This window comes from Coptis chinensis, chromosome 3, assembly GCF_015680905.1.
Source record: "Coptis chinensis isolate HL-2020 chromosome 3, ASM1568090v1, whole genome shotgun sequence".
Taxonomy (NCBI): Eukaryota; Viridiplantae; Streptophyta; class Magnoliopsida; order Ranunculales; family Ranunculaceae; genus Coptis; species Coptis chinensis.
In genome coordinates, this window is record NC_141458.1 from 25460208 (window position 1) to 25475412 (window position 15205).

General features: G+C 41.5%; 1 long non-coding RNA gene across 1 annotated transcript; it reads right to left on the reverse strand.

Annotated features, from left to right (window-relative positions):
• Positions 1–9105: 9105 nt before the first annotated feature.
• On the reverse strand, positions 9106–10031 carry LOC147508833 (uncharacterized). The gene is made up of 2 exons (XR_015216449.1): positions 9681–10031; positions 9106–9527 (listed from the first exon to the last, which is right to left on the reverse strand). It is a non-coding gene; the product is annotated as an uncharacterized LOC147508833 (long non-coding RNA).
• Between the last annotated feature and the right edge of the window lie 5174 nt (positions 10032–15205).

The window sequence follows — 15205 nt, forward strand, 5'->3', positions numbered from 1 at the left end:
CTCAATAATATGAGGTGAAATTCCAATAACTAGAATTACATATAACTTCACTCTACCATCATCCAGCATCTTGATTTAATTACGTTGTTCATTGCACTATCCAAGGATTAAGGGTCTTCATGAGTAAACTTTTAAGGTTTTGGTATGGACTAATGAACCATATAATTTCATATTCATACCCTATATGTCGATAAGTTTACATGGCGGAATTGACTTGTCTGACTTTAGAATTTAGGAATCAGCTAACATTTGTTCGGCCACTAGTTGCAGTGAATATGCTTGATAAAAGACTTGAAGTAGTGATGTTTGTTATAAACAATTAAGTATTCTTTCCTACTAGGCTAGCTGGACAATCCCAAACTCTATGGTCTCACTCATATATCCATGTTAAAAGAGTTCAGTGTGCTCCTTCTATGGCTGGATTTTGCCCTTTCCTCCATCAGTACCATAGTACCACCGATGCTTATGGGGTAAACATTCTTTTGATTAAAAGTACCATTTGTCACACGCTATATCGTATGTGCTCAATTCACGAACACTTTTCTTTTAATCTGAAAACTATTTTTGATGTATTTTAACTCCCCTAACATTTCCATGTGATTCTTAATCCTACCCTGCTTGTTGAATAACCCAATGTATGGTTTCACAAAACCCCCTGTCACTCAGTCCTCCCATCAGATGTTGTTGGTGAACTGGTGATGGTTAAAGTTTGTATTGGGCATCGCTGACACTAAGGTATGCAAGGAACTGTCTTTTAAGTGAAAGAATCTTACCACTGCAAACACAAGCACATCTGCGATTGTTGGATGGTATTTTCTTTGACTAGCCTCTGCGCCATTTGGCAGTGCTGAAATTCTGTAGTGTTTCTTTGTTAAGATTTTGAGCTTGCGATTCATGCACTGTCGCCATTCCTAATATGACAACTAGGCTATCGTCGGTTCTAACCTCTTTCTTTTCCTTATACATTCGCATGGTTCCTCGCTTTTGCTACTTATGTTAAATTTGCCCTGCAGGTGCATCTCTCGATTCTCTCCACCTTGTTCGTGTTTTCAACTTCTACGCCAGCCGTGGTCGGCGATGAAGAGACAACTCTCTACGGCTTGATGGTAAGTCTGGCCTTCACGCCAAATGTGACCAGCTCCTTGTTGAAAGGGATGCTGCTCGACTCGAGATCGAGACCCTACGTACTGAAAAAGAAAATCTTTTGAAGTCTCAAGATAAAGCCTTGAAGAAGTGCCTAAAAGATAGAGAGGTTGAACTTCAAGTCGTATTCTAAGGAAATTACTCGTGGTCTGCGAAGAGTACCGGAAGAAGTTGAGGGAGCACACCGCTTTTAGCAGTTAAGCAGTCCGCAAAGAATTAACAGTCCGAAAAGTCGGGCCCTAGCACCAAGATCCTCTCCTATGGATTCTACTCCGCCATCCCTTATTGTTACCGAACTTCCTCCCAACCCTTTCGTGATCCCTCAAGAGACGACTGATAACGCATTTGCGGACTTGTCCGCCGCAATAGATGTCGTTCCCGAACCTTTGACCGCAGTCAATACTATCCAGGAACCCTTGTCCGTGATGGCGGTATGCGAAGATGACCCCTTGTCCGTGATGGAGGCATGTGAAGCTAACCATTGTCCGCGGATGGAGACATGCGCGATCCGACTCACCGCCCTGCGGATGCTTATTTTGAATTTTGAATTTCACTTAGATTGTCTAATTTTGGCCATCGTGTATTTCCTGGTATTCCAGGCACGCCAGTCTCTTTTGCCTGTTTAAGTTTCCCCTTTTGAACATCTTTAAATGTCTAAGTCTCTTGTTTGCTTATACTTATTTCCCCGCTATGCCCCCTAGTTTTTGTGCGATTTCTATATGTATGAAATCGGTGAAAACTATGTTACCCACAATTCGTTATTTCTTGCTTTGCTTAATATTATGCTCATCGTGAAGCCCCTTCGATGCACCTAACACTTCGGATGTTCTTGTATCCAAGTGAATCTGATTAAGATGTAGTTATTAGAGATTGGAGCTAAAGAAAATACAACGGAATCCATACTGTGAACCTGTTCTGTTTCGTGATTCATGTCCATTTTATAACTTTAACGTTATATCGCGCTTCTTTTACCCATACATTGCAAAACTACCTCTTTGACACATTTTGCATTCCAACTCTTCATGGACTCGTACTATTTGTTTGTATTCTTACACCAATGCCGAGTCCGGGGACAACTAATATCTGCCCCCAGTTATGTTTTGGACCGGTTTGCCATACCATGTCCGGGACAACTAATATCTGCCCCAGTTTTGTTTTGGACTGGTTTGCCACACATGTCCGGACAACTAATATCTGCCCTAGCTTTTGTTTTGACTGGTTTTGCCACACCGTGTCCGGGACAACTAATATCCTGCTTGATTTTTGTTTTGGACTGGTTTGCCACACCGTGTCCGGGACAACTAATATCTGCCCCAGTTTTGTTTTGGACTGGTTTGCTACACCGTGTCCGGGACAACTAATATCTGCCCCAGTCTTGTTTTGGACTGGTCCACAGACCGAAGTCCGGACAACTAATATCTGCCCCCCAGATTATGATAACCGATTTACAATACCCTAATATCATTTTTCTTATATCTCCTTTGCAATACACCATAACACCTTTCCGATAATCAACATTTAACATCCTATATATATATATATATATCGATGTATCTAGATACTATATACATGTCCGTGTCGCGGACTTTCTTTCAAGGAGGTACTACCATCCATTACATATAAAACTTTTTAGTAACCTTATGTTCCACAATTTGTCTATCTCGGTCCATTGGGATACTTTTAGCTTGTAAGTTCCATTAGGACCTATACCAATGACGGGTATGGCCCTCCCAATTCGGTCCTAACTTCCCATCCGTTGACTCCTTGGTATTCCCCATTACTCTTCGCGGCACCATGTCCCCCTCGCTATGAACTTTTCGCTCCTTGTGCGTTTGTTGTATCTTTTACGGATCCTTCTATGATAGTTTATCAATTTCATTCGAAAGCTACCGCCCTGACTTCTTCCGCCAACACCGGATCTTTTCAATGATAGCTTCATTAAGACCTGACTCCACCGCTTTCAATTTGGTGGTCGAGGCGATCATTTCGTGGTATAACCGCCTCCCATACCATATGATAGCACGAACGGTGATTCCTCCGTTGAACTCCGCGGTGTTGTCCTATCGCCAAAGTACACCGCCGATGTGTCGTCCAGCCCATTGTCCTTTCCTATCTTCCATTTATGCGTTTCAAATTGTCCAAGATACATTTGTTAGAAGCTTCGCTTGTCCATTACCTTCCGGGTTTCCGGGTGTTGAAAACCTTGTTTGATTCCGTAAGATTGAAGAAAAGCTTTGACTTTAGATCCGCATGAACCGGCTACCATTATCAGCTATAACCTTATATGGTAGGCCGGACCCGCACACAATGTTTTCCCATAGAAACTTTATCACATGCCGCTCCTTAACTTGTTGTAGGGCCACGCTTCAACCCATTTTGTAAAATAGTCGTGGCGACCAACATGAAACGCCTTTTCCCTCGTGCCATAGGCATTGGTCCGACAACATCCATTCCCACATTGCGAAAAGGCCACGGACTGAAAATGTTATGTAGAGGCTCTGGCGGAGTGAAAATTAGTTTCGCATGCATTTGACACTTGACGACTTCCGGGAGTATGTCGTAGAATCTCTTTTCATATGTGGCCAATAGTACCCTTTGACTTAAAAGACGGTCTTGTGGTTCTTCCCCGCGGAGTGACTACCACACTCTCCTTCGTGAAACTCCGCCAAAACCGTTGGCTTGCTTTGGGTTAAGGCATCGGCTAAACGGTCCTCCGAGTTTTTCTATACAAATCCCCATCCACCATAGTGTATCTCCTAGCGGTTTGTTCCAGTCTCCTTTTTCTTTCGGTCTTCTTTTCTCTTCCTTCCAAGAAGCCTTTCATTTCCTCCGACCCGATCCTTAGGCTCTACATCATCCTCAGACACACGCCACTTCATGCCAAGTTCTCGGATGTTTCCTGTATTGAACATTAATTGTTCTCGCCTTACGTCCCTTCTATCATTCTTTGCGACATAAGCCCGATCCGCATCCATGTCCGTTTCTTCTCCTCGTTCAAATGCACAAACTTGATTGATCGGAACCTCGCTGCCGCCATGTTCAACTCATGTAAATATTTAACCATCCTCGGACATCTAGCCGTGAACCCTCCATTGACTTGGCAAACTACCAAATTCGAATCAGTATAGATCGTTAACTCGTGACTCCGCCTTCTCGCCAACTCCAATCCCCGCTAATATCGCCTCAGATATTCGTTTCATTGTTAGATGCATTGAATCCAAGTTTTATAGAAAGTTCTAACCTTGTGTTCTCTCGGAGTAACCAAAGCACCACGCCAACTCCACTCCCAAAAGATCGGCGGATGATCCATCCGCGGAACACCCTCCAGCCATTCTTTTTGTTCCATGGGTCGTTTTTGTCTGCGGCCTCTATGGCTTCAGCTTCGATTTCCATGTCCGCACCCCACGTTGGATCCTCCACGGGGAATTCTGCTAGAAAGTCTCGCCATTTGCTGAGCTTTCTCCAGCGGTCCGAACTTGGTATTCTATCTCATATGGACCCAACAAAACAGCCCACTTGAGCATTCTCCCTGATTTTTCTGCTTTCAGAACCTGCTTTAAAGGCAAATTAGTCATGACAATAACCGAATGAGATTCAAAATAAGGTTTTAGTTTTAGTGCGGAGAATACTAGCGCCAAAGCAAATCTCTCTATCCTGCTGTATCTTGTCTCTGCATCTAACAATGTTTTACTTTGAAAGTATACCGGATACTCTACTCCGTTCTCTAGACGAACCAACACAGAGCTGATTGCAAAATCCGACACCGCGAGGTACAAATATAGCTTTTCACCTGGGCATGGCCTCGAAAGTATTGGTGCTTGTCCCATATACTTCTTAAGTTCTTGGAAGGCTCGTTCACATTCCTCTGTCCATTCAAAGTCGGGCCGTCTTCTTAAGCAAATCGATACAAAGGCTTGCATTTGTCAGACGATTTTAAAATGAATCTGTTCAACGCTGTTATTCTTCCTGCCAATACCTGCACATCTTTCTTAGTCCGCGGTGATGGCATATTGTCCAAAGATCTAATCTGTTCTGGATTGGCTTCCGATTCCCCTCGAGTAACTATATAGCCCAAAAATTTCCCGGATGACACCCTAAATGTGTGCATTTTTCCTGGATTCAACTTCATTCTCAGCTTCCTCAATATCCCAAAAGTTTCCTCCGGACCTTTCATGTGTTCTTCCTCCGTCATGCTTTTTTCCACCATATCGCCGATGTAAACTTCCATCCTTTTCCTAATCTTGTCCGAACATTTTTTCCCCAACCTCTGAAATGTTGCACCGTGATTCTTAAGACCAAAGGGCATCCGAGTATAACAATAAGTCCCTCCATTAACGACAAATCCGGTCTTAATCTGATCTGGTTCATACATCTCCACTTGGTTGTACCCCATGGAAGCGTCAAGAAATGAGAATATTTTGAACCCGGCTGTTCGGTCCACCAGCTCGTTCACCTTGGGCATCGGATAACTGTCTTTTGGGCATTCTCTGTTAACATCTGTGAAGTCCACACACATGCGCACCTTGCCATTCTTCTTTGGTACTGCCACAATATTAGAGAGCCAAGTGGGGTACACATTGTCTTTTATGATTCCTGCCCTTAGTAATTTTCCAATCTCTTCTTTGATACTATCTTCATACTGTGGGCGCACACTTCGTGGCCTCTGTTTCACTGGCCTTGCATCTTCATTCATGTTCAACCGATGACATGCAATCTTCGGGTCTATTCCGGATATCTCCTCCACAGACCAAGCAAACACATCCTTATTCCTGCTCAAAAATTCTATCAGCTCTTTTTTCCATGTCTCTGGTAACAACGATCCTACACCCGTTAGTTTCTCCTCCTCCGTTTCTCCCAAGTTAACCATTTCTACCTCTTCCATTGTCTTGGACTCTGTCCGCGGTATAGGTGTGTCCGCGGACAGTCCTATCTGTAATTGCTATGCTTTCCTTGGGTGTTTTGGACCTTCCGATCGTGTACTTCCTTTCAACATATCTTTTACTGTGGCAAAATGACTTGACTGTGCCGCAAACTGATCTCCCCTGATCTCATACGTCCCATTTGACGAAGGAAACCTTACGACCTGATAATAAGTGGATGGGACGGCTTTCATCGCATGAATCCATTTGCGTCCCAAAATCATATTATACTGGGACGCGGAGTCTACTACCACGAACGTGGTTATGACTGTGACTGGGCCTGCAGATACGGGCAATTCTACTCCCATTAAAACCAAACAAATTATTTCTAGCTGGTTTCAAGGCCGATGTCTCTATATGCATTTCGCCTAGGCGCGACGGAACAATAAATCTACCGAACTACCACATTCAATTAAAATTCTTTTAGTAAGATAGTTACCTACTACCAGAGTTACCACCAATGCATCATCATGAGGAAGGTTGACCCTCTCTCTATCCTCCTCCGCGGAACGCTTATGTTGTTGTAGCCGGACGTTTCTCTGCGGTATAGCTCTTGGCATCAAGTTTACCTCGCACACCTTTCTGTAAATCGAATCGGTCCGCCTTTACCTTGTCCTTTGACCATTCCGAAGTCGGTATTTCACCGCTATAAATGACATTGATAGTTCCCATAATTCTGCAATCTTCGGGTATCTTCTTACCCTTTCTCTCGTTGTCCGCGACAAACTCCCTCAAGTGACCTTCATCAATCATCTTCTGCACCAACCACCTCAAAGCATAACATTCGTTGGTGCCGTGGTTCCATGAATCGATGATCTTTGGCAATAAGGCTTGTCCGCTCTCTCCTCCTGGGTAATTCAGCGGTGGTATGTAATCCGTCGATCTCTTATAACCCTAAAGATTTCCTCCAAAGGCTTGTTCAACCGTATATATCTTTTTCCTGATATGGTTTTCTCGACCTTTCTTCCCTCCGTTCTCTTTCCCTAGCCGTTCCGCCTTTGTATCCCTTTCCTTGTAGTCCACTTTGCCTCTCCTTTCATCATATTTCTCCAATCAGACCGACCCGCTTTTCCCCTTTTTTAGTAGACCGCGGTATATAATCCTCACACCTTATATACTTCTCCAATCTAGGATACAGTTCCGCCAAGTTAGATATCACTTCTTCATTTTTTACTATGGACATGTGTACTTTACTTCCTTGGCGAACTCCATTCCTAAAAGCTATCAACTGCAGTCTTCTCATCTAAATTCTCCACTTTCATGGCCTCCGTTGAACCGGACACAAATTTCCTTAATGATTCTCCGCCTTCTTGTTTCACATAAAACAAATAGCGGACACGTCTACCGCTCTTTTCTTTTGATGAATGTAATGAGTGACCGAATGCCTTTTCTAGTTCATCAACTTCTCTATACTTCCAAATTGGCAACCGATAAAACCAATCGGAAGCTCCATCTTTCAAACTTCGCCCGGAAAAAGCATACACCATAAACCATTAAACTTATCCTCTTGCCATAAAGCTAATCTGTTGGCGAAAATGTTGTATGTGATGCACCGGGTCTCCCTTTCCATCAAATCTATCGAATCACGGGTTGTGTGAACCGCCTTGGTACCTCCGTTGACCTCCACCACCGCCAACGGGTTGTGGACCGCCCGCTATTACCTGGTTTGCCGTTCCTCTGCTTTCTCTCTGTCACAGACCGGTCGGATGGCTTCCCTTTTTCCTTTCAAACATGTGTTGAACTTGTCGTAATGTGACTCCATCTGCTATTCCACCGCCTTCCATTTGTGGATCTAGCTCTACTCCCTTCTCTACTCCATCTAACGGCTGCACAGGTTCCCCATCTGAGCTTTCTTCATCAGACTCATCTTCTATGATGTTTTCCTCTCTTCTTGTTTCTTCCGCTTCCCTCTCTCTTCTAAACTTTTCATTCGCTTCCCTCAGCCTATCCATCTCTACCTCCATCTCTCTCATTCTCTCCACCGCCGTCAGATCTGTTTCTCCTCCTACCTCTACTTGGTTGTCCACTCCTATACCATTTGCTTCCCCGACCTCCGTTTCTGTCTCCGCTCTCGCTTTTCTTTTCAACGGTGCCATCTCTTCTCCTAGAACCGTGGTTTTTAACCGGTGTGGTCGTCAGTTCAGTCCCCTCGGACGGCGCCAATTGTTGTGGCCTCCTACCCTTTCTTAGACTTTCTACTTTCTTTTTCCCCCCCCTCTCTTTAGGGTTCCCCCCTTCTTTATACTTCCTTCGTCCCTTAGTTTGCGCTCTACCCTTCATCTTCTTTTCATCCCTCGGTTCTCCTAAACCCACGTGTCTTCCTTGACTTCGCACACCTGTTCCTCACCTTCTGTGCTATCCCCTCTACTTCGGCCCAAGGCTTGCTGTCTACCCCAGTCCGTGATGACCCATCAGCCCATGGGCTATTCCGAACCTTTGGGCCCTATCATCCCAAATCGGTCCATAACAAGAGTTTTGTTCTTTTTTCATCTTGTTTTTCTTAACCACATAAAGTTAACACCAGTTTGTTTCATTACAAGTCAATACCTACATACTTGCAAATTTGTTATTGAAGATCGAGTGAACCATTGATAGTACTATAGTAGTTCCGAAGGTAAACTGAAAAAACACAAACTTTTTATAACTATTCAAGTAGTGTTCTGGAAATATATTTGTATAAACTGTGATTACAACTTATAATATTACTAGACTCAAGTTCTTGCCCCCCCCCCCCCCTCTTTTTTTTCTCTCTCTCCCTCTCTCTTATATATCTCCTCTTCTCCTTCCACGTACCGCAGCGGTTATCTTGCGGTTCTGGTTCCGCTCTCCCTCTCTCCACGTTTCGCAGCAGTTCCAGAGCGGTTGGCATACCGCGGATATGATCCTGTGCAACCTGTCTTCCCACGCTATACCGCATCCGGTCCCTTTGTCACCACTAACCTCCTAGGTCATGTGTACGTCCTATACAATATTTGCCACATAAATTAACAAACTGCTAAGTACAAAATTTATAGAAAGCTTCTGGGAACATAGACCAGGCAACAAACATAATCAAGAATCATATACCAATCCACTATAAAACCATGCAGACGGGTAGGGATGAAATAAAAGAAAGCCCCTGCCAATTTCAAAACCTCAACTGCTTCCACATTAAAAGCTTCTCTCCAAAACATACAAAACTACAATAACAGACACTAGACACTGAGTGACTATAAAACCCAAGCAAGCTTAGTATCGTTTTCCTAGGATAATGCCAATAATCACAGATGCCAAAGCGATTCCAAAGATGAACTTAAAGTTCATGGCAGAAGAACCCTTTGAAGTCGGAGCATGGATCACTGAAGTTGAAGAAGTTGGAGTGGATGTTGCTTCTGATGACCTTTTCTTATGCTTCCTTTTTGATGGAATCGAGACGCTCAATCCGATATCTCTGGATTTCACCTCTACTCCTTCATTCTGCTCAACCTGAAAATGGATGAAAATACTTGCAATCAGGAACACACTATCGATCTTTGATTAAAAACAAACAAAACCTTCACAAAAATTCATAATTAGTTTCATATTACTGTTTTTCGTAGTCGTGATGGAAACAAACAAAGTTCGACATGGTAAACTTGCCTGTTCCTGGGAGATGTTACTAGCCAACTTTAACTTGTTCTCTAGTTCCTCAATCTTCTTCTCTAGTTCAGCAGTCCAACTAGATTTTTTTCTTCAAGTAATCTAACTCTGCATGGATTACGGCTAGTTTCTTGGTTTCTTCATCCTGTGAGAGTTATGAACAGGAGAGAACAAATGAGTATGAAATTGTTTTTGAAATGCACATTCTGCAAGAACTCACAAGATAGCTACTTGTGAAATCCGGAGATGCATGCTTAAGGGAGCAGCGACTTAAACCAAAACAGAGAATTGTAAAAATGTATATGTTTAATCAAATCATGCAATGACTTGGGTTTTCAAATGTGTAGGTAGCTAGTGTAGGTTTAATGGTGAACAAGCAATAGTCCTGAATATTGAACTGACCTTTTCTATAGATTTTGCATCAGCAAGATGCAATTTCTGTTCAAGTTCCCCGGGCCCCGGAGAGATGCAGAAAGAACGGTCAATTTTGGAAAGGAGCCTTAAGACAGCTGGGGCCAATCGATCACGCCTTTTAGCTCAGTAGAAGAAGACGGAGGATAGATTCTCAACGGGTAAAACCTTGATTCAGGGATTTCCTTCCAGTATGCTAGTTCAGGAGCTGCCGATCCGAGACGGTAATGCCATGTATCTGAAAAATCGGGATATCGGGCGTCGAAATAGGAGTTGTAGCGACCCAATTTATGATGGCCGACGGTCCGGCGGGTGATGGATCCAGAAAGAAGACATGCATTGGGGTGAGAAGCATTCTATTAGGGCCGCGGACATAGGAGTCAAGTACGAAGGCTGAGAATCGAGGACTGACAGTGTAGAGCTGCGACTTGAAGGGATAGCTGACCTGGAATTGTACCATCAGGACACGTGCCCAGCAGGAGCACGGGAAAAACCCTAGGGTCGTACGGGAACCCTCCACGCGGCAATCAATGGACCGAGAGATGGAGAGATAGGTGGATGGCCTAAGAGAGAGATGAGGGATTATAAATAGAACAGGAGAGAAGGAGAGGAGGGGAGGAGGGGAGGTCACAACAAGAGTTCCACCTGATAGGAGTGAGACCGGCCCCCTTGTTAGAACTTCTTCTTCAGGATAACAAATAGCAAGCAATCGAAGCAAACACTCAAAAGTTCTTCTCTTTGGTGTCTTTTTTTGTGTGTAAAAGCGTAAAAGCTACAAAGAAGAATAAAGCTTTTCCTTATGCGAAATAAAATGTCATTTTTGCTCTTATTTTTTTTTTTAATTATTTGTTTGGTTTTCTAGAAGTAGATCTGGCTATTCGATTTTGTTTGATCGGAGGGTCGGCTGGGTATGTCAAGATAGTATATATGTTAGAATAGTATGTCAACGTAGCCGGCCGATATTTTATATATATATATATATATAGTTGTTTTTATCTTATTGAATGATTAGATCTTTTATTTGGATGTGATTGAGCAACCTATGCATGACAGTAAATACATGATTGTAGCATGCTTAAGTCCCTAGACTGAACTCTAGAACCTCCAACATATTCCCTGTTTATTTTGTTTTTGGGTGCATATAACATATATGTATAACACTATCAATACCTTGATCCAACTTGAATTGGTTACACCTAATTAAACAAGTCTGTCACATTTATGTTTGTTGCAATTTGGTTAAGTAAGCTCTTAGTCATATGTTGTTTTAAACATGTTTCACTTCTACTTTTGCTCTAATATATATATTTATTTATTTTCGTTATATCATGCACAAAGGCGCAATATCTAGCATATATGCTATGTCAATCATTTAATAATATAGCCAACAATGTCGTATTTGTGCAAAATCAAGTGAAAAATCCACTGCGTGGGTGTCAAAACTTTATGATAATTGGAAGCGCCGATGGCATTGGCATTCAACAATTTGAAACCTCATAAGACGACCAACTGATTTTGTCGGCTTTTATTGAAATGAGGAACTCACTATGATCTCTTGGGGGTTAATCAGCAAGTATGTTGACACTTGAATCTGAAAGGTGATGGATATTGCAAATTGTTGAAGAAAGAACACGCTTTAAGTTTTTTGTGCTGGAGATGTTCTTTTACTGTTAGTGCGAGATCTGGTGTAAACTTAAAGCCACTTCCACTAATATTGATATTAGTAGTCTGAAGCCTTCTGTTTTATTTAGCGTTGTGGTTATTTGATTCCTCGGATGTAGTGGAAGCTTATATGGGACGCTTACCTTGCACAATCTGTTACCTTTACCAACATCAGACTCTTTTGACATGTCGGGAATTAGTTTTTCTAAAAAATCTTTGAGTTTTTTATTGTACTTGTTTAATAATCTCTCAATCTTACAGAGTGCACAATTTTGAATTTCCTCATCAGTGAGTGTCAGTTCATCGTTTTTGAGTCTATTTCTTTCGTCGAAGAGAATGTCCTCAGAAAGTAATTTCCAATTTTTGTTCCATAGTTCCAAAGGATCGGTTATCTCGCAGTACATCAAAAGAGTGACGAACATTTGTCTCAATGTTTTTGGTAATGCTGAAATTGTTGTTTCTTTGATTGCTTCATGCCATTCACCATCGTCTTCCAACAGTCCTAGTGCAAGGCATGCTGACTTGTAGGTAGGATGCATTTTTCCATTTACTGTTCTTATCTCTTTAAAGTTCCTTGGACCCTTCACCGTGCTAAGAAATAGACGAAGATAAAATCGTTCACCTGTTGTCGGTGGGGTATAGTATATCCTGCCTATAGTTCTTCCTGATTTCCTTCTTGTCCATTTCTTGTCATTGTTTGCATCCCAGACCCATTTTGTAGGAAATTCAGCATATGTCAATTGTCTTGCATCTTCGTTCGCCGCATTTGTCTTCATCCACTCGGTGAACTAAGTGTCGTGCACTCCACTCCTATTTGCCACATCATGTATATAATAACTGTCCTGGTATATGGTATATGATAGGTTATTGGTTTTCCAAGTGGAATGAAAGATGTTCGACTGCCGGGTTTCGATATTGAATGTGAAAACCGAGAATTCTCCAAGCTGCCTCATATGTTGATAGATAACGACAGTCTTGATATTGTTTGACCTCGTCAACTTCACGTATGACCTGTTCTCCATTTGATTCGCCATTTTGGATGTTCTCCTCAATAACAAATGTTGCTCTGTCACCACCTTTGTGTACATATTTGAACAAATACTTAACAGACCTTCCTTGGTTGCAGAATTCGACATTTATGTGTGCTTGGTATTTGACGATCAAATCTCTATTGTACGGAACAACCCAACTGTTATCAACTTTTTTCCCTTTCTTTGTAATAGCGAATTTGGAATCATTTCTTCATATGTAAGCAGCAAATCCTTTTTCATTTATGGTTGTTTCGTTGCAAAATCTCTTTGGGAATTTTCTAGTGCATTTATTTTCATCCATGCAAGGAGATTTTTCATTTTCTGTGTCACATGGACCGTGTATCATGTATTGGACTACAGCTTGAAATCCCAATGGATCATCGACTTCATCAGGCAGCTCGACAGAGATGATTTTTTGGATGTCTGATGGAGTTTTCAATTTGTCGTGGAGGAACAACAATATATGAGCATGTGGTAGTTCCTTTTTTTGAAATTCAATTGTGTAAACAGCTGCAAAGAGGAAATCAGTTAGATTAAATACACAAAAAGGTAATAAGGACAGAGAAACAAAAGTCTCTATTGACTTAGAGGCTAAAGTTCGAAGTTCAGAGTCCAAATGAAAATAAATAATTAGCCACTTTGGCTGATGTTAATATTAATTAATATATAGTTAATTAGAATTGAATAAATTAGATTCGTCAGTGAGACAGAAGGAGAGACATCTAGAAAATACCTGCCATAACCTTTCTGAAGTGTTGACCTCGACATAAATCGTCCATGAGTTGATCTAGCTTGATCTTAAATGCCCAAGCTACAATTAATGGGTCATCTTGTGGTTTTAGCCCCACTAAGGTGGTGAATTCTTCTATCTCTGGCCATTTAGAATTACAGGTAAATGTGATGAAAAGATCTGGTGATCCTACATATCTACAAATAGCAATTGCGTCTTGATAGCTTTGAACCATATGTCTTGGACCTCCTGTAAATGAAGAAGGTAGAACTAATCTTTTTCCAACTGAAGATGGTGTTGTGTCCCCGACAACAACTGCATCTTGGAGACCTTGGTACAATTCTGATCTGATCTTTTTCTGGTTAACACGTATCCAACGTAGACGGAGCTCCACCACGCTTGTTTCTGCATCAACTACTAATTGGCTCAAAAGACGTCCACCTCTCATCAGTGTCTGTCCTTCATTTTTTCTATGTTGAAGCCTGTAAGCATAGAATTCTCTAATGCTTATTGTATTGCGTTTTGTCAACTTACTTCCACGTACATTATTTTTTTAAATCTACAAATGGAAACCGTCTTCTCCAAATGGAAAAAGAATAGGATATTGCATAGCCATAAAGCTTGGTTGTAACTCATTCATCCATTTTAAGCCTTCTGATCTTTTCTCGACAATTACATCTCTACCGTTATTATTTTCATGTCCGTCTCTGACAATTAATACAGCAACTTCTGCTGCCTCTGGTATGTTGTACTGCCTTGCATCCTTGTTTCGTGTTCCAATGATTCTCAAGCGCACGTGGATCAAATCAGACTCTCGGAATCTTTCTCTTGTTGTTCTGAAAGATTTTATTAGATTATTCTCAACATTGAACATTTTTATCAATCCGTCAACAATTTCTTTATCTATGTTTTTTGGATCTTCTTTTTCTTTTCTTTTCAAAAAATCCACTCGGTTTTGAACTTCGTTTTCTATGTCATGTATATATAATTGAGCAAATCTTGGCTTCTGGCTTGGCATTGGCAGTAAAGAACCTATTTTATGATGATTCTGTCCGGTCAATTTGAAAACATAGGGTCCACGACCTTTTTTGTTTATATCCTTGTCTATTTTTCCGCCCATAGACGTCATAACAAACATCGTATTGTATGACCGTATGTTTTCTCTGAATTTTCTTGATCTAGGTCCCCCATTGTAGTCCATGAGCTGCTTTAGAAAACTCGGAGGTTCTCTTAGTAATGGCAATTTTACCTTCCCTTGTTGGCAACAGATGGTAAACTTTGGATTCTTGGGTCTCTTATATTTTGTGTTCCTCTCCTCATACCAAAGTATATCACCACAGTGAAAGCAGACACTTGAAGGTCCTCCGAAATTCCACGGCGTAGAGAATTTTCCTGAAAATGAAAATACACACATGTTAATAATATAAATTAATTTAGTAAAACAATAATACAATTAGAACTTACTATTGGTGACAACTTTGTCTTGATTGTTCTGTTGATCCGTAAACATCTCGTCTGCTAAAATGTCATCGTCTATAGCATTAATAAGGTGTTAACAAATGATTTTGTGATATACACTAAGAAATGCATTAATAAGGTATTACCAATTGTATCATAATCAATTTCCATATGATCATCGCTTGCCAAGGTTGTGGCATTTGTGTATACAGTCGAAACCTCTTGTGACCTTT